Source organism: Camelus bactrianus, chromosome 27 (genome assembly GCF_048773025.1).
Source record: "Camelus bactrianus isolate YW-2024 breed Bactrian camel chromosome 27, ASM4877302v1, whole genome shotgun sequence".
Taxonomy (NCBI): Eukaryota; Metazoa; Chordata; class Mammalia; order Artiodactyla; family Camelidae; genus Camelus; species Camelus bactrianus.
The window spans coordinates 32244244-32271201 of record NC_133565.1 but is presented as its reverse complement, the minus strand read 5'-3'; the positions used below and the strand labels follow the sequence as shown (position 1 = coordinate 32271201).

The following is a 26958-nucleotide window of genomic DNA, read 5'->3' as shown; positions in this document are numbered from 1 at the left end:
AGCACAAAGTTGGAGATACATCTTGACTGAAGGCCCACTTGCTTTGGCTACTGGATAGACATCAACATTCCTGTAACGACAGCGCCTCTCTCCCTAAACTCTGCCAGTGCCGAAGACCTCTGGATGCTGTGATGTGATGCCAGTTCCTGCCTGTTCTGGGCTAATGTAACCATGAGGCTTGATGGCGCAGGCTTGGCCCCACTCAGGTACTGAGCTCCAGGAGCCAGGCCTGGAGGGTACTGGGAGCTGCTTCGCCCTGCACCCCATGGCTTAGAGTGAGCTGCGTCTCGGAGCCTCAGCTTTCCCTTCACACCCCGGCCACATGGTCCACACCAACCTCCCTCTCTGCTTTCCTTCTGTTGGTTTCTGCAGGGGCTGGAGGTAAGCCCTGAGCCTGGGCTCTGTCTGCTGCTGCCCTGCTCCTGCTCCTGTTATTTTGTCTTCCTTCCTCCGCCCTCTTTCCCTGGGGCAGGGCCTTGCCCGTAGGTAACTTTATGGCTGTTCTGTATCCTACATTACATTACAAACATTTCTTCTTGTCATTAAAAGGTCTTTAATATTTCAAAGGTCCTTACGACCATTTACTTAGTCTTTCTCTCAGTGTTATTTCCAGTTACTCTTGATTAGAGGTAACCCAATGGTCTACACTTTAAATTGTGCCTTCGGGAAAGACCCCAGAAGGGAATGACAAGGTAAAAATGAAAGCCCTTGGTTACTGATATCTGTCTAGAGTGGATATATTTATCCCCATGACATTGGGATTTGAGCAGCCCTCTCTACCAACCCTACCCACCCCTAGCAGCTCCCAGCACGTTGCAAGCAAGGGAGGCACTCAGGCAATGCTTCCAACATTGAGTGACTTTATCTCCTCTAGTCCAGAGTTCCTTGATACAAAATCTTTAGTTCCTTTAAGAAATTTCTGGCCAGACCCCGGACACAGGGAGCAAAGTGCCAGAGAGAGCAGGAAGGTCTTGGGCTCACCAAGTCAAGTTCCTGAAATGCTACATGTGAGGTTTGACACCAAGCAATGGAATGGCTCAGGGTAAGTAGTGAATGTTTCTTGAGGTTCCTACTTTACAATTTGCTGAACTGTTTTCTTCTACATTTTCAAAATCCTTGCAAACTGAACTGCAAGGCAGAGGTCCTTATTGTCTCCATTTTCCAGAGGAGATGACCGAGACTCAGAGCCACTCAGGCAGTGTTTCTTAAAATGTAGTGTGCACATGAATCACCAGGGATCTTATTAAAACACAGATTTGAATTCAGGTGACCTCGGGAGGAGGTCCAAGATTCTGGTTTCTAACAGGTGATGTCAATGATGCTGGCCAGAGGACTTCACTTGAGTAGAGAGGTGCCAGGGAGCTCATCCTAGTCACACATATCTTATGGGTCTGAATAGGGATCTGAATCTGTCTGAGTCCAAAGCCTGCACTGAGTCTGCTGTTCCCACCTAGACTCCTGCAATCCAACCACTTACTTTACGGAGGCCAGAGAGTTTGAAGCTTCAGCTGGAGGGAGAGGAAGCTTTGTTCAAGGGGAGGGGCTGCTCTCACCAGGCCCACCCCGCCCTCCTCGAGGTTTAATGAGGAAGAGAAGGATGGAGGGGAACTGTCTCTGGGGGAGGGAAGCCACACAGCCAGGCAGCCGTCAGTGGGTCTGTTGGAAAAATTAATTTTTTAATTAAAAACATCTTTTTCTCCCCTCTTTCCCCTTTGCTTTAATGTCTCAGTCTGGAGTAATTATGAGTTGCTCTGGGGAGACTGAACCTTAGAAAAATTGTTGGTGCAACTGGCAAGGAGTTTATCTGATTAACTTGGGCTCAGCCTTTGAAAAAAAAAAAGCAAAAGAGAAGTAAAAAGAAAAAGGGAGGCGGGAAAGCACCAATTCTCCATTCTCCTTCTGGCACAAAACTTAATCACAACGTCTGGGGGGCCAGGTGGCCCTGCCCAGCTCCTTCGGGCCAACCCCTACGAGGTGGGTGGGGAGGATCAAAGCTCATTTGCATTCCCTTCCCAGGGCCCCACCATCCCTGGCCCAGCCTGGCCCCCACCCCTGTCCTCAGGGGCTGGGATGCATCATTTTGACTAGCCCAACAAGGGACATGGTGTCTTAGGTTGGGTTCCTGAGAGGCAGAGCCAGAAAGGGAGATCTGAGTGCTAGAGGTTTATTAAATGCGTGCTTTCAAGTGATGCCCACAAGAGAGTGGGATAGGATGGGGAGGAAGCTAGGCAAGGGTGAGGGGTCAGCTGAAGCCTCAACCCAAGGGAGCTCTGGAGCCTGAACAGCAACAGAGTTACCAGGAGGCTAGGGGGTTGTGGGTGGGCTTTTGTTCCTGGATCTGTCAGCCATTGGCTTGGCTTGTAAAACCTCCAGGCATTTCCTAATAAGGTCAGTCTCCCTTGTCTGAGGGCAACGCTGCAGAGAAGGGCAGCTGAGGGGCAAATGCACTGGTAAAAAGAGATCTGAGTAAGGCACCAATAGCACCTACAACTGGGGGTGGGGTAGTCCGGTGGGGTTGGAGAGAAATGGATGGATTCATGGTGATTTAGGGGGGAGAGTTGTTAGGACTTCAGGAGGTAGGCTGAATGAGGGGGTAATGGAAAGTGAAGTGACAAGGGGGCTTCCAGTCTCCTGGCTTGGTGGCTGGGTAGCAGGGAGTTCCAGGTTTTAAGATGGGCACCCAGAAAGAGCGTAGACCTAGTTGGAGAGGAGGGTGATTTGTTATCTGGACATGGTGGACATCCAGGTGAAGATGTTGAGCAGACAGCTGGGTGTGCCAGGCTGAAGAGGAGATGTGGGTGCCACCTGTGTGGAGATGGGAGAGGCTGGGTGAGCTGGTGGGAGCTCTGTGGGGAGAGAAGAGGCAAGACCCTGGAAGACCCCTCCAGCTGGGGCTGGCAGAGGACAGGGAGCCCAGGGTGGCTTGAGAAGGTACAGCCAGAAAGGCAGCAGGAAAACAGAGAGAATAGTGTCCCTGGTACCCCCTCTCCCATCCTCTGTCTCAGTCGTTACTTGTCCCATCTGCAACTTTGTGGCAGCCTTGAGGACCCTTGATAGACTGGATCCCCCTTGAGGGTGGGAATTGTGCCTGTCTGGATTAGTATGTGTTTCTAGCACCTATCAGACTCCCAGGTACATAGTAGGTACTCAGTAAGGCTTTGCTGAAAAATATACTAACACCCATATGGCACCTACCATGTACCACCCACTGTATTAAGTCATTTACCTATGAGGAAGATGAAATTATTATCCCCATTGTACAGATGAAGACTCAGAGGCACAGAGAGGTTAAGTAGCTCATCAAGGTCACACAGATGATATGTGGCAGAGCTGGAACGTGACTCCCCAGGGTCCTTGTTCCTGTGCGAATGAGTGAGATTTGAGGTCAGCCTGTTTAGGACCAGGGCACATGACTGGTTCATGTAGCACATGCACATACAGTTACGAGCGCATGCAGCCACATTTGCATGCAGTACAAAAACAGCTCTTGTCTGCTGCAGGAAAGGACAACCCACAGCCTTGGGAAGGGGACCCTTACTGTGCAGCCCTCTCATCACACTGGACTGGCCAAAGCTACTTCAGACTAAGTCACTGCTGCCTTGATAGCCCATGAGGACAGAGGGATATTGGGGGTGGAAGGGGGAATTCTGAGGTGCGGGCTGCCCTCCTTCTTCTGGGCCCTACCAACCCGCTTTGCGGGAACTTGTGCTTCGTGGTCGCTGGCGTCTTGCTTTTATAAGCATCGCCAGCCAATCAGCTCACACCTTCTCTCTTGTGCTGGAACTGACCAATCACACTCGGCCTGGTTTCTCCGTTGCTAGGTGCTGAAGCTACCTCCCTACCGCCAAAGGGCTTGCGTTTTAAAAGTACAATCCTGGATCTGGAGCTGAACCAGAGGTTGGATGCTCCTGGAAGATAGATTTAAGATTTCCTGAGCTCAGTGTCCAATGGGTTCTGCCCACCATCAAGGCTATTGGAGCTCAGAGGAAGGAGGGAGCACCCAGCCCGTGGTAATCCTGGAGGACTTCCAGCAAGGGGCCCCGGAGGAAGATTTTTAGGCCCAGCCTCGGTGCCCTTTTCTCCAGACAGTGAACAGCAGGCCTTTCTCAGTGCCCTGCTGGCAGCCTCAGCATTCCCAAGCTGGCAGCGTTGGGACACCTCTCTGCCCCTCTGCCAGCTCCGGGACTGTCCTTGTCCTTGAGCTCCACTCTGCCCTAGGACCCTTTTCCTTTCTCTCTCTCACACACACCCAAGGCTCATTAGCCTCAGGCCTGAGTCATGGTCCAGACACACTTCTCTGGCTCCAGAGACTAGGGATGGAAGCGGCCAAAGAAATGATTGGAGAGGATTCAGAGAGAAGGGGAGCATGTCCTAGGTGGGGAGCATGGTGTAAGCAAAGGCTTTGGAGGTATGCGTGAGAATGTATGCATGTATATCTGCCCGTATACATGTATGTGTGCATCTGCTGATGTTTCCATGCACAAGTCTTGGGCACACGTGTGCATGTGTGTAAAAAGCTGAGAAAGGACATTGATGCCTTCTTGTCTTGGATTTGTGGATTTTATCACCTCCCTCTGGCCTCCCCATGAGAAGCCTGGCTTCTAGGTCCCTGTAGGCCTGGTCCCTGAACCCTATCCCCATCCAGTCCCCATCCTATTGAGTGTAACAAGTTGTTGATGGAAAATATTGATGAGACTAGCACCTAGTGGAGCGAACATCCCTCCAAATGGAGAAAATCTGATCCAATCCAGCCTTCTTTCCCACTACCAGGGCCCCTGGTAGCCCTCTTGCCACTCAGTTTCACCTTTTCTGGGCCCTGGGACCCCACTCCTGCACCTCAATCAAAAGGGCCCACTAAGGGGGAAGGGATGGAATAAAATTTATGCCTCCTTTGCCCCAGGTTCCTGGGTCTTGCACCTCAGAGCAACCCAGTGTCCTCATCTGTGGTCAGGCCAGTTCGATCTTGTTGGAGCTGGGGTCTCCTCCCATAGCAAGGCCTGCCTGTGTTCCATGGGCTGCAACAAGAGGTTACTGACTTGGGACAGCAGGAGGAAGCCTGGGATGGGGTCAGGGCCCAGGCTTACCAAGGACTCTGCCTGCTCTGAGCCTCAGTTTCTACAGCTGTAAAAAAGGGACCATGATCCCCCAAAGCTCAGATAGGGGAGATGGGCAGGGGGTCTGTGAACTGTGAACTGCTGGATCACACTGTTGTCTCCACTGGGGCCTTGCTCAATGGGAGCATCTAATGGCATAAGCCAGGGATGGCAAGTTTGGCCCATAGGGTACTTAAGAAATTGAATTAGTGGCCAACATTTAAAAAATGGGCAGTTTCTGAGGGAAGTCTGGCTTTTGGCTTCTCTTTCAAGATTTTTCAAAATCAGAAGGGTCACACTGGGTAGTTGGGGCTTTTAGGCAAAGCCTGCACTCCCCTGGCCCTTCCTCAGCAGGTCTGTTTCTGGTTACCTGCCTGACCCCTGGGGATAGTGACCCCTGACCCTTTCAGAAAACGTTAGCATTTCAGAAGGGGTCTTCCTCAGTGGTCCAGAGAAGTGAGTGGCCTGTATTCAGGTGGGGGAGACAGGAACATCTCTGCCTCCTGGATCTCACAGGGCACATCCCCCTGTGTTCCCCACTCTGCAGCCCCAGCAGGGCTCTGAATGCCCGATTGCCCGTCAGGTGGGAAACAAGGAAGGAGTTGGGCCTTGGATGTGACTACTTTTCCCCCTCCATCACCTTGACCATTGCCTACGTTGGGTAACCTTCCAAGAGCCAAGGAGCTAGCTGGGCAGGTTCTCCTAGAGCAGGTATAAACTAGGCTAGACATTCCTTTCCCCTCTGATTCCTTAGTGAAGCTCACCTGTACTCAGGCAAAAGTTTGTGCTGTGACCAGTTCTATGGAATCAACCATTTGGTACAGGGCTGTGAGAGCCACCCTCATCAGACTGGAAAAGGGGCAATCTGGTCTTCCTCATCCACCCGTCCTCAGCTGTGTGACCTTAGGAAAATAAATTAACCTCTCTAAGCCTCAGTTTTCTCACCTGTAAAATACCTACTTCCATGGGTTGTCTTAGGATCAAACGGGATCAAGTGTAAGAGAATTGCCTGGCACAGTTCAGGCACAAAGTAGGTACTTAATAAGTGTTTGTGAAAGGAGGAGTTGAGGGTTCTCAGGCCCAGCAATGGAGCCTGCAGAGTTGCTCTGCAATGAAGACTGAGTAACAGGGTCCTGGCTGGTTGGGGCTGAACGTGATGACAAGAGTAAGGGGCCTCTGCTTTGAGAATCTGCCCTGTCCAAGCTTGGGTAACTGGGAGCATGTGGGAGTGGAGCAAAGGGTAGCGGTGTAGCTCTTTCTCTTTCCCCATCCTCTACCCTTGTAGTGGGGACACAGCTCTTTCCTTAAGAGCTAGGCCCCTTTCTTAAATAGGGAGAGACTCTGCCTTCTTCGGTCACTAGAATCTGGCTGCTTGGTTTCCCACTGAGATGGGGAAACTGGGGCGGGGGGGCAAAGAAGCAGGGTCTACAGGTCCTGGAGCCACTTCCTGGGGTTTCCCTATCAGGACTTGTGAATGGTGGGCAAGGGACTGAGGCAGCCCTCTCAGACTTTACCCAGTTTTGATTTGAAAGCACAGGTAGGACAAGTTTATTCCAGGTCACCCAATGGGGAGCTTTGGGACAGAAAGGATCTGAGCAGCCTCTGAAAGGAGGGCCCTCCTCCCCCTTCCCTTAAAGGCTGCTGTCTGGCCATCTTTTGCACACAGCAGTGGAGACCATTGCCTTCTCCCTGGGTGTGCTTCTTGGAGCCACAAGATGGGGGTGCACATCTGGGTGTGGTTGCTATCCCAGAAGGAGGGAGGGCTGCCCAGGGAAGATAAGGATTATGGTTGTGATGATGACAGCCGATGACATTTACTGAGCACCTGGTTAAACTCCTCCTGCTGCACTCATCTGATTCCAGGGCTGCAGACAAGCCCATCTCATTGAGGCACATCCTTTACATGAAAATTCAAATGGGAATGGAGCCACCCACAGGGAGAAGGGAGAGGTGCATCAATTCATGGACTTCAAAAAAGCATTGTCCTTGGTGGTGGTGGTGGTGGTGGTGATGAATCTAAGAAATAGCTTCCCACGAGTGCTTAGGATAATAGTCCATATCCAAAATGTTGATGTATCTTCCTGGTTTTAAGGAACGTGTCCAGCGAACCAAGTCAGCTTTGGGGTCTCCAGACTGCTTAAAGGCAGAAGAGATATTTCAGGACCCTGGAGAGTGCACCCAAACTCCCCATGGGTGGGTGGAATGTGGAGTTGGGTTTCTCAGAACAAGCTCATCCTGAGAAATCATCATATAGGTGGGACCTGGGTCCTAGGGCTCTGGGAACATGACTTGCCTAAGTCATTCAGCAGGTCAGTGGCTTCTTGTTTCCATGCAGCCTGACTGCCTGGGCCTGTGTCTTCTGGAGCCCCCTGTCTGTGTACAGGCAAAACAACGCCCTTGACGTGGTTGCTCAGAGGATGAGATGAGAAAATGTAGGCAAAGGCCATGCACGCATGCTATGAGGGCTGTGTAGTGGTGGCTGTCACATGGCTGTCTTCCTGATGTCTCTGTCTCATTTTGGGTCTCTGTTATTCCCCTCTCCCTCCTGGTGGGTGAAGTTCTCATCCCTTCTTGACTGCTGGCTTGGTCCAATCCAGAAAACTTGGGGGCCTTCGGAGTTGGCTCATCCAGGCCCAAACCTCAGAGAGAGAGGCTTTTAAAAGATAAGAGTGGATTCTGGCCTCTGGTGGTCCATTTCCTGTGGCTTCACCCTTTCTCTATGCTTTTTCTTAGCATTAATGCTCTGGGTTTCTAGACCACTCCTTTGTCCCATAGCCCTGGGCAGACTCCTCTCTCCACCGCCAGCTCTGCCCCATGCCAGTGGCAAGTGGTGAAGCATTTATCTTATTAACAGCTCAGACTTGACAAGCATGAACCAAGCCGGTTCTAGGCCTGATCACTTGCGTTATCTCATTTATAATTAGCATTTAATTAGCATCTACTTTGTGTCTGGCAATGTAAGAAGCATTTTACACACCTTTTCTTATTTAATCACTTAACAGCCTCCAGAGACAGCTATTAATGCTAATTTTATTTACAGGAGAGGAAACTGAGGCTGGGAGGGGTTGAGTGACACTTGGGTCACAGGGAGGGGGCCTTGGAGCAGCAAGGAGGAAGCTTGGGAAGCACTTAGCACAGTGCCCAGCATGCAGGGGGTGCTCAGTAAAAGGGGTCACACCTGTGCACCCTGGGTTCCCTCCCTGGGATCTCTAACTGGATGCCTCCTCTTCATCCTTCTCTCCCACCCTGGTGCCAGCTCTTCTAATGGTCAGAATGCATTAATTTACATTTGAGCAGACAGTGGCAGAATTTCTGGCAGTGTGAGAATTGGGTGTGGGGGTAGGGGGACACAAAGAATCACCACTAGCTCCAGGCACAGCAAAGGCCCCACCTTGCTTGCTGTTTTGGCCACATCCAAGTGGGGCTCCCAGGGGCCAAGATGTGGAGTCGCCATGAAGTAATGTCTGAATTTCATGAGCTCTCAGTAGTGGGTTATTCATTCTGCCTGGAAACCTGAACACAGCCCCAGTCCCTCATTCCTCCCCTGAGCTATTTGGGCCTGGGGTATGGGGTGGAGTGAGCCAGGACTTCAAGGCCTTTAGGTTCCCTTCTGCTACTGTCACAGGGCCTGGCCTTGACCACGACCTCCCTGAGATGCCCACCTGGGCCACACTTCTCAGTGTGGCTCTGTTGTGGGCAACTCACAATCAGGCCTAGGGCAGGCCTTTGTCCCTTTTTGGGTTCCAGTGTCCTCATCTGTAAAATGGGAGGGGAGGACTGGCTGTTCTTTGAAGGCTCTCCCAGCCCGGCCACACAGTAGAGTAAATGCCACAGAGAATCCTTCTCCTCCCCTCTGCCTGCCCCATCAGAGGATAGGTAGTGGAGGGTGGGGACGGAGGACCTGGGGCAGAATAGGGTGTGGGGAATGAGGCTGGCAGAGGAGTCTCAGTGGTTCCTAGCTCTCTGGCTTGAGCAATTAGTCGATTGTGGTGGTGTTTAATGAGATAGGGAAGAAAAAGAGGCAAGGGTGAGTCTAGAAAGGGATGGTGAGTTCAGTGTTGGGTCCGCTGGATTTGAGGTGCTCAAGAAATGGGCCTAAGCGGCCAGCATGGAGATGAGCTTGGATGTGAAGCAGGGATATCTGCATCAAAGGCACATATCACTCCATGCAGAGTGTGCAGTGCACACAGTTAAGCTACTGAGGGCCAAGGAGGGATCAGAGAGGACTCCTGTTCAGGGCAGAGCCAGCAGCTGGGAATAGTGAGGAGAAGAGAAGGCTTAATCAGGGAGGGCTTCCTGGAGAAGGCCATTGAATGTTGTGTTTTGTAGATACCAAGAGAGGGTAAGGTCTGAAGGAGTCCTTGAAGGCCATGATCAGCAAGATTATTTGACTTGCCCAAGGTCACACAGCTAATAAGTGGCAGAACCAGGATTCCAACTAGGTCTGCATCACTCCAGGGTCTCTGTTCTCAACCCCACAGGATGATGCTCTCAGTATATGAGGCCTGGTGTGGGGAGAAGGAAGGGCCAGGAGCTACAGAGTGTGATGGACTTAGTCTCTCCTAGTTCAGACCAACTTGTCTCACCCTGTATGTGATCAAAGTCCAAATCAACAAAGAGATAGCAGAGCTTTGACCCTCACCTTAAAATCCCAAAACATGAGAGTTGAGATTGTCCTAGAGATCTGACGCTGGGTACAGGGTTGCCCTTGAATGTAGATGGCCTGGGCAATTACTTAGCACCTGTGAGCTGATGTGCATCCAGAATCTCCCTTGCCCCTCAAACTGGTCCATCACCACGCCCGAGAGTCCATTGGCACAACCCTGACTTTGGAACAGATGTTGCCTGACTGGTCTCTTCCCAGGAAGGAGCACATCTTTGTCCCCTCCCACTTTGCACAGAGGGGACTTACCAGACACTTTTCCCCTGGGCAGAAGGGGCAGAGGTCCCTGGAGGAAACCCTTCCTCCTTGCATCGCAGAAGGCTAGTCTGCCATGCGAGGGACCGGCTCGCCTGACAGAAGGGCAGGGAGCTGCTGGGCACACCAGGCTGCAGCGGTGGCAGCAATGGCAAATGCCAGCAGCTTGCAGTGAGTATGCAGTGTCAAATGGGGTGCATTACTCTCTGTGCAAATTAAAAATTAAAATTAATCAAACACTCAAATTGATTTCCTTCCCGTCTGTTTGCTCTACTGTGCCAGTCAGATCCTGCCTGCCCATCCCAGTACTTCCCAGCTTCACGCCAGGGCTGGGCAGCTCAGGCTGCTGCAAAGATCTCTGCGGTGAGCCTTGGGGAACTACAGGCACCTTATTCCAACCTTAAGAAATTGAGTAAGGGTCAACCCAGCTAGGTCTCTGAGCCTGAGACCCCGTGTAAGGCTTGGAAAGGGGGGCAGGCTGGAAGAGAATATCAGTTTGGTCCGAAGGAACACCTGTGCTGGGCTGGGAGGCAGAACCCTAGGGAATACTCATCGGGCCATCATTAGTTGACATTATAAGCCTGGGCAAGTCTTGTTGCTTCTCCCATCTCAGTTTCTCCATCTGTGGAATGAGGAAAGGGAGGTAGAAGGAATAAGTCCCTCCTGGTTCTAGTGCTGGCCCATGGGTTGAACTGGCCTTCCCTGGAGACTGACCCCAACCCCATCCCCCTGCCCCAGCCAGCCAGGTTCCCTGGCCTCTTCCCTTCCCAGCCAGCCCCTGACCTGCCACTTACCAGCTGTGCAGCCATGGGCAAGTCACTTAACATCTCTCAGCCCCAATTTCCTTATAAGTAAAGTGGGGATGATAATACCTGCGTGTGGAGGGAGATGAGCACGCAAGAGTTTTACCAGGATCAACACCCTTGGCGGGAAGGGATTAAGGGAAGCAGGATGGGGCAGAGAGGGAAGCTGGGCTGTGATGCAGTTACAGTACAGAGCTGTGGGGATCTCTGGACCTGAGCTCTCTTTGTGGGGTTGTCCTGAGTTGGGGAAAGAGGTCAGGCCTTTATCCCTTGCTTTGACCAGTTGTTAGATGTAGCTGCCCAAGGAAGGGCAAGGCCTCGGGCAGGGAGACTCTGTTCAGCTGAAGGACAGGTGCTCATCTGTGGCCGGCCAGCCTCAACACTCCCAGCTGCAGGGAGGAGTTCTTCAGCCTGCAGGGGGTCTGCGTAGTGCACCCTGTGCCCCCTGTCCACTGCAGACAGTTGAGAGAGGTCAGTGTGAGGGTTCCCTGGAACAAGGTCATGAAGCCTGGCAGGGGTCAACTCATAGCAGAGAGCAGTCACTTTGTTTAAAAGGCCTCAGGGCCCCTCCTTTCCTCACCTCCACAGCCAGATACTCCCAAGTCTTGAATTTTTAAGTATCTACCTTTGGACCTCTCCACCCCCTCATCTCCTTACCTGAAGATGTACCCCACAGCCTCCTTTCCAGGCTTCAACCTCCAGATTCACCCACTCCATCCATCTTCCCTGTAGGAGCTGGAGGAAGTGCCCACAAATTCATATCTGAGCATCTGTCTTCCCTCAAAACCCTTCAAAGTCCAATTATTCTCCCGAGGCATTCAAGGACCATGGTGACCCAGCCCTGATCCCCTGCCCGGCGCCTCCTCACCAGTGCACCCCGCTGGCTGTTCTGCTCCTCCCTTGACAGTATGGATGCTTCATTTTTCTGTCTGTAGGAAGTTCCTTCCTTCCCCCTCACCTTCCTTCCTTCCTTCCTTTCTTCCTTCCTTCTTCCTTTCTTCCCTCCTTCCCTCCCTTCTGTCATTCAAGTACCATCCATGTGGCCAGCACATACTCTCGGAATCCCTGCAGTAGCCAAGCCTGGGCTGGCAGGTGCTGAGGGCTCAGAGGGGATCCCCCGCCCTGCCGCCCCTGTGCTCCCCCCTCCCTAGGACCCCTCTCTTAGGCAGTGAATTCCTATGCATCTTTCAAGGGCAGTCATTCCAGGGCCTCTTTGGGAGAGCCAGATCCAGCTGATGCCAGCCCAGGTAAGTGCAGGAGTTCCCCTCCTTTCCTCTGAGGCTCAGGGCCTGGTCTTGTGGGCTCCCAACTCTTAGTTCTGTGATCCTATTGGCCACCTTGACAGTGCCCACTCCAGAACTTGGAACCTTGGCCTTCTCCTGTGGATGTGGTTGTCCTCATGCCTGTCTGGCCACAGCCTGTGAATCCTCCGAGAACAGCCCCACAGGGCCTGGCACAGAACACACCATCTGTGAGTGGGAGCTGAAGTGTAGACCTATTCCCCGAGTTGTACACACACACTGCTGGGTCCCCAAACTCCTCCTGCCCCACTGGCCTTCCAAACTGCAATTCTAACCCCACCTCTCAGTAATAAGCAGGGTCATCTATCTGCTCAGATCCCCAGTATCCTCCAGTCTTGCTACCCCTGGCACCATCCTCCACCATGTGACTGCTGGACTGCAAGTCTCCAGTGTCCATACTGGCCATAACCTTGTGCCTCAGTTTCTTTATCTATAAAATGAAGATGATCCTTGTTCCCACTTCCCTCGGCTATAGCGTGCCTTCACTGAGAAGGCACACAGGATAGGCTTGTGGATGCAATGCACTTCCCCACTGACAGGTAGGTGTGATTATTGTAGAAAAAGCTGATGTGACAGAACTGTGGATTGACCCAGGTGTTCTGACAAGCAGGCCTGGCCCTGCTGACCTGGGGACAGGTCCTGCAGGGCCATCCCAGCTTCCTTAGGATGGGTCCTTAATAAGATAAATCAGGTTCAGAAGCAGAAATTATAACTCAGAGAAGAGAGCCTCCCACATGGCAGAGAGTAGTGCTGCTCAGGGAGGGAGCAAGCTCTGAAGCACATCCTCCCTCCTCCAGCTGCTCTCTGCACCAAGGCAGCCCTGGCGGATGGAAGAGAAAATCAAGGTTCAGTGTGCAGTCCCAGGATTTGAACTGAGAGCCACTGTTCTTCATTCCTTCCACGAACACTTACTGAGGTCCTGCTCCATGCCAGGCGCTGTGCCAGGTGTGGGGAATACAGATCAGAGAACTTAGAATCTAGAGAAAGAAACAGACAGAACTCAAAGGGACAGAACTCTTTACATTGCAAAAAAATGACAACCAAGACAAGTACTATGAAGATCTATAGGGCTGTTAGGTTGAGGCTCAGTCTGGTCTTGGGAGTAAAGAAAGGCTTCCTGCAGGATGTGATGTTTGACCTACCACCAGAAGGTTGGATCGGCATTAACTTGGAAAAGTGAGGGGCTCCAGAGAGGGACTATCACGTGCAAAGGCCTTTTTGTGGGAGGAAGGAGAGAAAGCCCCTGTGGCCAGAGCATAAGGAGAGGGAACTGGAGATGGGGCTGCACGGGACCAGGACAACAGGTTCTCACAAGCTCTGCAAGGAGTTGAGGGTTTAGCCTGGTGGCTCTGGGCTGACCTTGGAGGTCTGAAGCAGAGGACAATGTCCCCACTGTTCCTCCAACCACTCCAGAGCCCGCCACTCAGCACCCTGCACCAGCGACCACTTCTACCCCCTTCTTCTGATGCCCCAGCTGTAGCACAAGGTGGGGCATGCCAGGGACTCAGATTTGGCAGCTGAGCTGGCAGAGTGGTGAAGGGGGCAGACCTTGGCTCAGCTTTCACTCAGACTCCACCTGAGGCTCAGAGAGTGTGTTACCTGTATGAGTTTGCACAGCAAAACTGGGGTCATAGATTCCCAAACACAGACACAAAGGCTAGGTGGCTCCCAGAATAGGAGAGTGGGAGAAATTGATGGGGATGTAGACTGCTGCTCTGCTTACATGTCAGGGACTCCAGGGGAAGGCTGTTTGTCTCTGTTTGACTTCCCTAGGGCCCACCTGGAAGCCCTGGGAAGACTCTGAGGAGGCGTGTTGAGCCAGAGCAGGCAACCGCCATGAGCTCATCTCCTTTGAGGCCCCCAAGGAAGTCTGTTAGGAAGGCAGAAGGAAAACGGCCAGGGAAGGAGGTAAAAGGGAGAGAGTAAGGGCCTTTGGGAAGGTCCACAAAGCTAAGGCCAGGTGTGTGGAAGGAAAAGGACATTTTCTGAATGTCTCTTGTGTGCTGGGTCATTCCTGTGTGTTATTCCTCATGAATTCTTCACCAACCTCCTTGGTGGCTGAATATTTATTCCCATTGTACAGAAGAGGACACTGAGGCTGGAATTGGCACTGAGTATGCCTAATAAGAAAGTCTAGGGTCTTTGCAGGGCACCTAGATGGGTAGGTGCCAAAGTCTGACCCTTCCTGGACTCGCATCACCACCACAGCGAAGCGTGGGCTTCTCTCACTTCCAGCTCCGGTCAGCAGGGGGAGGCTGTGCTGCATCTGGCGGCAGAGATTGGGTGCAGAGATTGGGACTGAGTTTAGGAGGAGAGGAGAGGGGGCCTCTTTCAAAAGCTCCTGGAACTGGGGAGCCCTTAGCTGTGCCTCTGTGAAGGATGGAGAGGGCTTCAGCCTAGCTTAGCTTAGTGGCAGCCCCACTGCTGCCCCAGAACAAAGTTGAACCTCCTCACTCAAGGCTCTTATAGATTCTCTTCCCCCAAATACATGCATCTTTCCCTATTTCCCACTTCTAGGTCTTTGCACATGTTCTTCTCTTGGCATGGAATGCCCTTTGGGCCCAGCCAACTCTTACTCATCCTTCAATACCTGGCTTCAATGTCACCTCCTCCAGGAGCTTTCCTGGACTTCCTCCATCCCCCAGAGTTTCACCATACCTTCTGCTCTCTCATTTTTGGAGGGACATAACACCAAATCAGAGCCACAGAGATGATGGAAGCCAATGTCCTTCCAAGGAAGGATAAACTAAGGCCCAGATAGAGGCAATCATTTGCCCAAGGTCACACAGCAAGAGTGGGAGGCCACCCTGTGCCCTGTTCTCTCAGCATGACAGGTGTCCTTATCCTGTGCTCAGATCCGGACAGCTGCTTCCCTGATCCTTCCTCCCCCCACGCCCCAAGTGCTGGGCGCCCAGCCGGCCTGCACTGCTCACACCCCTAGCCTGTCCCTAGGCTTAGCCACCGAAAAGCACTGAGCGCCCCCTGGATGGCGTGGTCCGGGCAGCTCCTGACAGCCCTTCTCCTTGACTCACCTCCAGCCTCGGAGGGCCGGGCTCACTGGCGGCTGACAGGGCGCCGCCCGCTCGACCCTGGCTGTACCACTGCCCCGAACTGTCCCAGAGCAGGAGGACGCCCTCCTCGGCGCCCCCGGGTGGGGCAGGTCGAGCCCGGTGCGCTATCCCTTTAAGCCCGGGCAAGATGGGAGCTGTCAGCGACAGCCGAGGCTAGTGCGGGACGTCGTCGCCCGCGAGGCCGGAGCTTGGATCCGCGGAGCGACCGGAGAGCGGAGGGGGCGGCGGGGCCCGGGCGCGGCGGGTCTCTTCGCCTCTCACTGCGCGCTCGAACCCTGGGCCCGGCGACCCGCGGGCTGCACCCTATGTAATGCGGAGAATGTGTGAGCCAGCGCAGGGCGGTGGGGAGGAGGAGGCGCAAGAGAGGGCGTCGGCAAGATAGACCTCGAGGCAGCGAGAAAGACAGAGGACGGAGATCGGGGCGGGTGCAGGTGCGAGAAAGAAGAGGAGATAAAAGGAAAGGCAGTGACAGAAAAGGGGGAAAGAAAGGAGCGAGAGAGCACGCGGCGGCGGGAGGCGGCGCAGGCGAGGAAGAGAGAGCCGGCGCCTCTGGGTGGGAGCGCTGGAGACCGGAGTTGGGTGCGCCGGCCAGTGAGCAGGCTGAGAGCACGGCCGCGGTCCGGCTGGGCGCGGTGAAGAAGCAGGGACGCCCGCAGGGGCCCCCTCTGGGAGCAGCCGGGGACCTGAGGCGGGGCCAACCTGGTAGCGGACGCAGAGCCACTCCTCAGGCCCCACGGGCCGCGCTCTGGGGACTCCGGCGGGCCGGGGCCAGGGGGCCTTTTGTGAGCGCCTCAGGAAGGCGAGAGTTGGGAGTGAGGAGCCGGGCGTGCGGCGGCAGCGGGGGTGTGTGCGCGCCCGGGCGTGCGCGTGTGTGAGCGCCCAGGCGGGTGGGAGCGCGCGTTAGGGATTCTGCTGGCATCGCAGCGTGGAGAGCAGGAGGCAGGCGCAGGGCGCGCAGGGGAGCGCGGGGCCCTCCCGCGCACACGCACACAGCGCGCGCGCGCGCGCGCACACACACACACACACACACACACACACACATACACACATACACACCCTCACGCCCTCCCTGCCTCGCTCGTTGCCGCGGCCACCATCTCGGAGCCGAGCCCTGCGGAGCGGGAACTCGAGTCGGAGCGGGAACCGGAGCGGAGCCGAGACGGGGAATGCGGCCCTGGAGTGGAGCCGCGCGCGGAATGCGCGCCCGGGACGGTGAGTGTGGCCGGGCCGGGACGCTGCGGCGGGGCCAGGGCGGACGAGGCGCAGGCCACGGAGCTGGGGTGTCTGCCCGCCGGCGGCGCCGCGTGCGCGGCCTCTGATTGGGCGGGAGCCTCGGGGGCAGCGGGTGGGGGTGGGGTGTTGGGTGCGCGCCTATGGGGGGCGTGCACGCGCGGAGCTGGGGAGGGGCGCGCTCGGCACCCTAGTCGTTGACCGCGCTCCCGCCCGCTGCGCGGCACCGCCTAACCCTCGCATGCCGCCAGAACCCAGGCGACTTGGAGCAACTTTGCATGCGGAGGCAGAGGATGGAGGCGCTTTTATGGTGGAACTCTGGCCTTTCTAGAAGAGAATGCGAGGGAGGAATGAGGAGGGGGCGCGGGTTGTGCCGCCCGGCGGGCCAAGGGGTGTGTCTCTACCACCCGGTCAGCTCAGCCACCGGCTCTCTGGGACACCAGTTCAGCCCCAAGGCGCCTCTCTGGAGCAGCTCCGGGCGCCGGACTGCTATGACCCTGCCAGGGTCGGGGGGGGACTGCGCGGAGACAGCTTCCAGGCCCAGGGGCCGCGAGGTCGTCTTTGCAGCCAGGCTGAGGACACCGGGCTTGAGGTGGGGGGAGTTGGGAGACGTGCCCCTGTGTGTATGTGTGTGTGTCCTTGAGCCTTCTGCTCCGTGGGACAGGCGGCTGGAAGAAGGGAATTGCCCGAAAGGTGCATTAGTACTGGCCCCCAGGAGCTCCCAAAATGCTAGAGATTACAGGGGGAACCTCTAGGCCCTCAGCCTGGTGCACTGCCGCTCCCTATCCCTGCTTTGCTTGGAGCCATGCTTCTGCGTGCTTCAGTCTGTGTGATGAGGTTGTGGCTGTGTTGTACCCCGCTCCCTGTATCCCCCCCTGCCCCCCCCCTTCTTGGAGTATCCTCTCACAGTCTTCCTGTCCACTGCTTACTGCTTCAAGGAACTTCCTAGACACCCTTTCTCCCCAGCTCCTCCCCTCCTCCTCCCCCTTCCCCTCCAGCCATCCCCACAGTAGAAGATAGGTTGGGGAGATGTGGTCCAGGATGGTACCTCTGAAAAGGAGGCAGCCCTTTGTCCCCAGGACTGAGAGGCCCAAGGAAGTGTCAAGTCAGGCCCCCTGCAGGCCCCTCCCTGTTACCAAATCCTCCTTGCTTCTGGGGCATATTCCTCCTCTGGGAAGCCTTCTTTGATTGCTCTCAAATCCTTCCAGCTTGGGATTCTGGGTTGGAGCAGTTGAGTTCCCCAGCAGCCCTTGTCCATGTGCCCTCCTTCCTGGCACTCAGTGTATGAGCCTGTGTGGTCAGAAGTCTTGTTCTCAGCCTAGATGCTGTGTGGAGGTATGTGATGTTGGACCAGTCAGTATCTGGGTCTCTGGGGTATGGTAATATCTTGTTTGACTAGCTTTCAGGCTTAGAGCTCCCTTCCACTTCCATTACCCCTCTAGAATCTCTCTAACACCTTGTGAGAATGCAGGGGCCATGGGCACACTTCCTCTCCATTTCACAGAGGAAGATTTTGAGGCAGGAGAGCTGCAGTCTCAGGGCAGCCCCTTTCATTGTGAAGTTGTCCTTTAACCCTGGTCTTTGGTGTGGGCGGGAGGGGGCAGGAGGGCCCTCAGACCCTCTTTATTGACCTGGCAGTGGGGCTCTGGGGGCCTGCTGCTGGGGGGGGGGGGTCTCCCCAGGGCAGCTCTCTTGCTGCCTGTGACCAACACCCTCTCCAGATGGGCAGGGACGTGGGCACAGCCATTCTCAGCCTGATTCTCCCTGGCTTGACCCCAGCCTCATTAACCTTTGCCTCCTAGATTTGGTACCAGAGTCTGCCTGGGCTCTTTTTGATGGTTTGCAATTCTTGGCACTTGGATATTGGTATCATTCTAGGAGTCAGAGAAGTTTTCCCCACCCCCAGCCTGGCACTCTAGGTCAGGTCCTGGCATTGTCCTCCTGTTTGGGCTCCCAAACCCTTCCCACTCTCCTGAGATCTCCATCCTGGATTTCCTTTGTGGGCCAAAGAACTCGCCTGAGGTAAATGGGCTCCCCACCTGGTCTAAGTGTGCAGGGGGTGGAGGATGGAGTCTGGTGGCTATAGGGACCAATTTCTCCCCAAGTGGTCTTCCTGAGACACAGGAGGCTAGAATAGCTGTCAGCTCTAGGCAGGCCTCTGTGACCATTCCCCCCAGCCCAGTCCTGATGACAGCCTGGACTCATCCCCAGAGCCACTCAGATCTCTGAGGTCCTCGGGTGGGGAGAGCTGTTGCCCAGGAGTGACCAAAGCTCATCTAGGGGCTCGGGGGTGCTGATGGCCTGCTGGGTCCTGTGGTGGCCCCTCAGCCTCTTTGCTGGCTTCACTCTGGGGCAGCCCCTCTCTGCCTCTACCCCTTCCTTTCTGCCAGCTCTAGCTGATTCAGTCTTTCTTAGCTGTCATTTCTCTTTCTCTCTTTTCCTCTCCCCTCCTCTTTATCCCTTTGTCCTCCTGTGGCTCCCTGACCTCTGGACTTTTGCCTTCTGTGTGTTGACCTGATTGATGCTCTGGTTGATTCCTAGGTGGCTGGAGAATGGCCAGATGTCTGTTTGGCCCCACCCCTGCCTTCAAAGCCTGCTTGAACCCTGATTCTTCTGCACACCCCGCCCCCACCCCAACTGACTCCAGCAGGATGAGCCCTCCATATGGGGCCTCAAGCCTTGGGGAGGGAGAGAGCGGGGTACCTCTTTAGCCCCTGATTCTGTGCTGTCAGGGGTAAAAATCCCAGCCAGGTGCTCCCAACCCCCACTGGCTGCCCTTAGGAAGACAGTCACTCCCTGCCCTAAACCGCCTGACTAGGAAGGGGTGGTGCTCAGTGTGGCCCCCTTAATTTCCCTGTCCAGCCAAGCTCTGACCCTGCCATGTTTGTGTTTTACGTTATAACAAATTCAGTGATAAGTTGTTGGCTGGGCTGGGCTTTGGGGTAACTTGAGGGGGTAAAGTTACCCCTGACCACTCAGGCCTCCTTTAGGGGGAACTGGGGACCACTCTGGCCAATCAGTCTCTTCTGTTGGCTTCCAGGGCCTAGACATCTGCTCCCAAGAATCATGCCTTGCTTGGCCTTTCTCTTCACTGCCTGGAGCCCTACACTTGAGGCTCACTCCACATTCAGGGTCATCTCCTGGTTTGAGGCCTGGGCTGAGTACTGGGGATACTGATGACAAGGTGGGCCCCTCCCTGGATGGGCTCTGAAAGGGCACACAGACATCTACCCACATCCCTGGGTATGAGGCAGACTGGGCTGGGCCCCTGCAGAGGTACAGGGGAGGGAGGCTGGCAAAGGGTAATTTCAGATGGACTGGAAGGGCTGCTGCAATTTGACCTGTTTGGATGTTTCTGGTACTTGGTAGATGCTCAGTAAATATGTTGAATAAGTGAATGAATGGAGAATGTGACTGAGTGAGGGCTTTCCAGGCAGATGGCACTGTGTTAGCAAAGGCACAGAGGCGGGAGGCGCCAGGCACGGGTGGAACGTGTTTGCGGTGGAGTAGTTCACGCGGGGCAGCAGGCATGGAGCAGGCTGGCACAAGACGGAGGAGGATCTTGAGTGCCTGACTGAGGAGTGTGGGCTGATTTCGTATTCAGGGGTTGTAGGGTTGAAGTTCTGGAGGGACGCGATCAGATTTGCAATTTAAACCGCTCCCTCTGGCGGTAGTGGGAGGGGTTGGCCAGGAGAGCCAGAGGCAGGGAGGCAGATCTGAGGCTGCTGTGGGAACCCAGGCTGGTGGTGAGGGCAACATCAGGGACAGGCGCCTTGCCAGCCTTCACCAGGATGGCCAAGGGGCTGTACATAGATCCCCTCCTGATGGAGGATGGAGAGATTTGGGCTGGGTGGGGAGTCAGGTGGGGTGATATAGGTCATCAGAGTAGGGCAGGGCCTCAGTATCACCATTCCCACCACCTGGGCCCACAGAGGTGGCAGGCTTCTTGAAGTCATAAAATACTGCCTTTAGTACTGGCCCTCCCACTGTGTGCACTTGAGCAAGTCCCCAAGGTTCCTTGGGCCTCAGTTTCTATGTCTGTAAAATGAGTAAGCTTATTTGTCTCCCTGGAGACCTGGAATGAGTTTGGGTGGAAGTTAGTGACCTTGGAAGTGGGATACAAAGGGAAGGGGCAGAGGGGTGGTCAGCATTGCTATTTGACAGAGGGAGTTTGAGGCCCAGAGAGGAGCTGTGACTTGCACAAGGTCATAAAACAAGTTGAGAGCAGGACATTCCAGTCTGGGATTTTCCCGGCTGCGCCTGTGGCCTGCTGGGCCGGGGTGAGTGGGGTGGCCCAGGCCTCAGGGCCTTTGCAGAGGATGTCCTCAGGCAGTTGCTTCAGCAGTCCAGCTGTCAGGGAGCATATTGGTCCATATGGCCACATCAGGGGAGGTGCCAGGCGCTGAAGGAGGGATAGCGGCTGCCACCCTGGCCTTCTGGATCTGTGTGGGCACTGCCAGCCACCAGGGTCAAGGCAGGAGGAGGCCAAAATGGAACCTCGGTGTCCAGGTTGGTTTGGACATGGAGGTTGGGACTTGGCAGGTGGCCCAGTTCTAGCACCCATCTGCCAGGGCAGCCGGACAGGCGGCTCCATGCCCAGCACTGATCCAATTAGCTCAAGGCCAGCTGGGCTAGCCACCCCCACCCGCATTCCACACTCAGCTCTGATGGCCCTACTGGTCCACAGGCCATGGGGTGGCACGACACATCTGATGTCAGGGGCTCAGGCCTCAGTGGAGTATACGTGTGTAACATGCGGCCTTACCCTGAGCACTAATTCTGTAGCTCTGAGATTTTGGGGTGTGGGAATGGGCCCCTTGAATCAGCCTGGTGTGATCAGAAGGACCTGGGTTTGGATGCCATCTGGAACTGAGTTTGAATTCGGACTCAGCCACTTCTGAGCTGAATGAGCTCGGGCAAGTCAGTTCACTTTTCTGAGCCTCAGTTTCCTCATCTATTACGAGAGAATGTGACCTACCTTGTAGGGGTGTCATTAGCATACTTTGAGATAATACGTGTAAGTGTGTACTAGCCTGATACACTGAATCTCAATAAATGCTAACTTATACTTTGCTCTCTGCTAGGAGAGGGAAGTGAGTCCTGTTGGAGTTTCAATCTCCAGGCTGAAGTAGAAAGGAGCCTTATTGTTATTATTTCCCAGGACAAAATTTGCTGAATAAGTTTCCATTAGTTTTTATACTCCCTCCCTCATTTGGTCCTCATGGCAGTTCTGGAGAGGAGGCAGAGAGCACTGTCCCATTTCACAGATGAGGAAACTTGGAAGTGATTCTTCAGAGTCACGCAGTGAGTTGGGTTTGGCCCTGTCTCTGGACTCCTGGTCCAGGACTCTTGTTCCATCAATATGCTTCCCAAACTTTGGAGGGAGTGGGTCTGTCTTCAGCGAGGTCTGTCTAGACCAAGCTTGTGGATTCTAGAGATTCCCTGCCTAGCCTTGTCTCCATTACAGGTGCAGGGACAGGCTGCCATGGCGACAAGCAGCCAATCCCAGCTGGGATTGGTATGGGGATGCTCAGCCAGGCAGCATTTGCTGCATTTCTCTGTCTGCCCAGCACAGGGTAGGGGCGGGGGTGCCAGGAAGTGAGGAGGGGTAGGCCTTTACCTCTCGGGGAGCCATGGCCATGCAAGGCAAGCCTGGCTCAGCCTTTTTTTTGGGCAGGTTGGGGAGAGCACTGGGCTCTGCCACTGACCAGCTGTGTGACCTTGGCCAGGTCTCTGTCTGCCCATCTTTCAGCCTCTGCCTCCTTTTTTGTAAATTGGAGATAATTCTCTCCCTGCCTGCCTCACAAAGCTGCGTTTGAGATTCTACTATAAATATATGTTTTTATACAAACATCATCTTCCACAGCTGTGAGTCCAGGAGTCCCCAGTCCTACATCTGATGGTCCTGTAGTCATTCAGTGATTCACTTGTTGGGTGCTTCCTGGGCCCGGCTGTGCCGGCTGCTATGGGGACAGAGATAAATAAGACCAGCCCTCGCCCTCTTGGGGCAGGCAACCTGGCAGTAACTGTGGACTCCATGGCATTTAATCATCTTTCCAAGCACATGCTAGTTGTCATGCCCCTACTCAGCACCCTTCAAGAGCTCCCCATTCCCTCAGACTGGCATCCAAACCCCTCATGTCTTGCACAGTCTGACCCTCTGCCCCAGCCATGTCCCTCCGTATTCCTCTCTGCACCCTGACTCCAGCCAGATGCCACTTAGTCTCCCCTTCACACACACGGTGGCTTTCCTTCCTCCAGGTTTCGTTTTGCTGTTCCCTCTGCCTGATTCCTTCCTCCAACTTTGCCCATAGATTGCACACACTTTCAACACTCAGCCTAAATGTGTGTTTAACCCCTCCGCCCGGTCACCCTTACTGGGAATAGCTGCTCCTTCCTGATAACTTTGAAACCAGTGTATCTGCTTCACATTTAGCAAACGTTCACTGTGCAGCTACTGTATGTGAGGCCTATCGTGTGCAAGGCCCTTGATGTGTGGCAGTTGGTCTCTCTTCATGGCCTGGGAATGCCTTGGTGGCAGGGACTTGGCTTATCCATCCTGGGTACCCGGCCCATCCAGGGACCTGGGGCCAGATGGGCTGACCAGGGCCTCAGTGGCCACTGCCACTTCTTTCTCCCCTTGGGCCTGGGGAGGCCGGCTAGGCCCAGGATATCTGTTTGAGAAGCTCAGAGTTATGGGTGGCTTTTCTGTTGAGGTGCTCACCACAGATGGCCTTCCCTGCCCCTGCAGGCTCTGCCAGGCGGCGGGGGGGGGCACCTAGTCACAGGCCACACATAACTCTCCCTGATGAATTGCATGGCATTCAGCAATTAGCAATTGATTATCTGGGGTACTGATAACTCTTCCGTTATCGATCAGCGGAGGCAGGCCTGGCCAATGTTGGTGTGGGTCAGCTGGGCCTGGCTGGGAGATTGCGATCATGGCCATTTATTCCTGACCAGGAAGCTCGATAAATAGGATAAATAAGGAACCAGAGAAAAGGAGGTGCCGGCCACCCTCTCTGATTCATGCTGCCAGGGTTGGCGTAGAGGGATGAGGCAGAGAGGGAGGGGGCAAACAGGGAGCTTTTGCTCACTCCTGCCTCCCTCTGTTCCTACCTTCCCTGTTCCCCTTCTAGTCTCTCCTGGCCTGGGTCTCAGCTTTCCCATCTGTTAAATGGGGATTTCAGTCTCTTTGTGGGGTAACACTGTACCTTTGAATGAGATAGCCAGGCAGTCACTGACTTGTCTTCATTTCTGCCTAATGGGCAGGGGCATTCTGAGGCTCAGAGAGGCCACGTGAGGATGGAGTCAGCATCATGACCTCTAGCCCAGGGCTGCTTTGTAGAAAGGAAGCGGAGATAGTGGGCAGGAGCAGGGTGGTCAGTCAGAAGACAACAGTTGCTTCACTGAAGCACTGTGCCTTGCTTTTGAATGTGCTGAGGCTTCTAAAAGTGGGGCTTGGACTCAGTGGAATTTGTGAAAAAGCGATTTCTAGGGAAACCACATAAAGGAGATGGCGGGGGGGATTTTTAACCTACTTAAGAGACCCAGCTGCCTTTCCGGCTCGCCAGGAGCAGGCGGCATTGTTTGTGAGGCTCTGGCTCATGTGACTGAAGCTTTTTTTTTTTTTTTAAACTTTTTGTTAGGAACATTTTCAAACATACAGAAAGACAGAGAGAATAGTACAGGAGACTCCCATATATTCGCTCACCTAGGTTTAACAATTGTTGACATTTTGCTTTATCTTTTTTTTTCTGAAGTAGTTTAAAGTAAATTATAGACACCGTGACATTTCACCCCTAAGTATTTCAGCATCCATTTCTAAAAAATACGAGAAAATTCGTCTAACCTCAAGTGGTCACATATTTCATTTTATCTTTGAGAGGTGAGAATGCTTGAGAGATGAGGAGACAGGCCTGAGAGGTGACCTGGCCTGTCCAAGAGCACATAGCAGAGAGAGGTAGGAGAGGAGAGGTGGGATCTGACCCCTACAGGTGTCAGCCCAGGGTGGGCAGAGACAGTGAGGTCAGGGGGAGGAGGTGAGTGGTCTGGAGCTGGGCAGGTGGCTGGAGCAGGATCCCCCTCTAGGGGGCTGATTCCTCTGGCTCAGGCTGTAGCTTCCACCTGGAAATATCCTTTTCAGATAACTGTATCTTTTCTTTTTGTTTGCTATAGGGATTAATCAGGAACTGCAGTGTCAGGAAAATCTAAAGCAATTTCTTGTTTATTGTTTAATTTAGGAGACTGTTATCAGGCTCTGGCCATGCAGGGCCAGGGAGCCTCTGCTGGCTCAAGGAGCAGGGCTGCCCCTCACCAACCCCCTTGGAGGGCAGTGGGGAAAGCAAGGGGAGGGCTGCCTGGGGGAAGGGCTTAGGATCCTAGCCTGGACAGCCGGGGATCTGGGGGAACTGGGGCTGTGTGTGGGGGAACTTGGGGCTGAGCCTAAGTTCTCGGCTGGGCCGAATCCCCTGTAGCCTCAGAACAGAGAGATGAAATGGGGCACAGAGGGGAGCGCTCCTGGGGCATGTGCAGAAAGGAGGTGGGGGCTCTGGCTGCCTCTGGCCGCACCAAGGAGCCATCCTTGGCTTTCCTGCACGTGCCCAGTCTCCTCCCGGGGGAGGGAGGACAGGTGTCCTCTGCCAGCCTAGGGCAGGCACAGGTCTCCCTGGGCTTCCTTGTCTCCTTAGGGTGACACTGCCCCCTGGCACTCATACATACTTGGGACTCTTCATTTTGCCCTTAGTGCCCTTGGTGACTTGGGAACACCTCCTGACTCTGTGAGGGTCATCGAGGTCATGGGTATGGAGTTGAAGAATGTTGGAACTAGAAAGCAGCCTCAGAGATGACCTCATTTTCCTTTTATGTTCAAATAGGGAAATGGAGGCACAGGGAGTGGGCAACCCCATCTTGGGTTTCACAGTGAAAAAGCATCACAGAGCCTCAGCAGTAAGTCAGGTGTCTGGCTTCTCAGTCCCAGGATCCCCTGCTCCTGGGTCATGTGGACTTGTGGTTCGGAGAGACCAGTGCTCCCGGAGGTGCAAAGGGGCAGAGGCGGGCCTAGTTGGAAAAAGGCTGTCAGTCATCCCTGGGGGTGGGTACCAGGTTCTTAGGACCTGCCCTCCTCTCTGTGTGTCTGTGTGTGTGTGCGTGCACACACACACACACACACACACACACACATCTAGTTACCTACCAGTGGAGAGAATGGGTCTGCAGGTGGAGGAGGAAGCCTCAATGGGGTGTCCTGAGGCTCAGCCACCTGGGGCTGGGACTGTGCTTCTATGCTCCCATCTCTGCCCTCACAATGAAGAGAGCCCTGATTAGTGCCATGCTTACTGTTGGGTTTATTTCTTGAGGACTAGGGTAGGGGCAGTGGGCAGTAGAGGCCCCTGGGAGGAAGGTGGCCAGAGGGAAAGCAAGAGACAGAAACACCAAAGCACCTTCTGATCCCTGGTCTACAGCCACGCTGCACCACCAGGCCCTCCGTCAAGCCTGTGTGTTCTCCGCAGCTGGGCATTCGGGGAAGGACAGGAAAACACCCCAGCCTCCACCGAGTGGCTCAGGGAGGGCTGTGTGACCTGGGGCATGTCACCGCCTCTGCTGGGCAAATTGATGCGGCGAATGGGCCTCTTCTGCTCTCAGGGTAGGGCAGGGAGGACTGGCCACGGCTGTTGGCCCATCTGTTGGCTGGTCCTTCAGCCCCTTGCTGGGTGGGCAGTGGGCTGGAAGGGATCACAGGACATCAGCAGGTCCTTGTTGCTCCCACCCCCAGGCCTTTCCTCTGCCCTCCCAGTGCTGCAGGGGAGGAAGGGCACTGTGCCTGGAGTCCAGGGGGCAGGCGGGCCAGAACCAGCTTCTGTTCCCATGCTGACTGTGTGCTGGAGATTCTGCAGGGCACTGGGAGAGCGCTACCTTTGTTAGTACACGTTACTGCCCTGCAAGCAACCTTTGTTAGCACACGTTACTGCCCTGCAAGAGGGGGTGTTATGGACTCCATTTTACAGGTGAGGAAACTGAGGCTCAGAGAAGTCACCCAGCTGGTCGGTGGTGGGACTGGGATCTGAGGCCAGAACTACCTGACTTTGCTGGACCACACTGTCTTCGAGACTTTGTTTCTGCTGTCGGCTCTGCCACTAACTGTTGTTCCCTGGGTCTGGGTGTTTGCCTTTGTCCGGTGAGGCTGGGAGGATGGCTGAGGGCTGGGCTGCAGCCACAGGCTGGAGAGAATGGGTGTGCTTCCAGTTCCGTCCTCCACCTGACCTGGGAGGTTCTCAGGGTTCTGGCTGAGGCCTGCTGCTGTTCTTAGAGGAATCCCTCCTAAGCCAAGCAGAGTGAGAGGCTCCCTGGCACTGTGTGTGGGGATAGGCCCTCCAAGTGTGTGCAGAACCCCTCGGCACCTCCTGCACCCTCTGCCCCAGCTGGTGTATGCCGTCTGTGCATTAATCAGGCGACGGCAAGGTGGTGTGGGAGCCTGTGTGCACGTGTGTGGGTATCTGGAGGCCTGGAGAGGCACACTTGAGGACTGAGTGTGAAGTTGGG

At 54.6% G+C, this 26958-nt stretch overlaps 1 protein-coding gene across 3 annotated transcripts in view; it reads left to right on the top strand.

Annotated features, from left to right (window-relative positions):
* Positions 1 to 16251: 16251 nt before the first annotated feature.
* LINGO1 (leucine rich repeat and Ig domain containing 1) overlaps positions 16252 to 26958 on the top strand; it is a 184548-nt gene continuing 173841 nt past the window's right edge. For all 3 annotated transcript variants that reach the window (XM_074353962.1, XM_074353963.1, XM_074353964.1), the window contains exon 1: positions 16252 to 16398. The gene's annotated coding sequence lies outside the window, so the exon portion shown is untranslated. The remainder of the gene's footprint in view (positions 16399 to 26958) is intronic.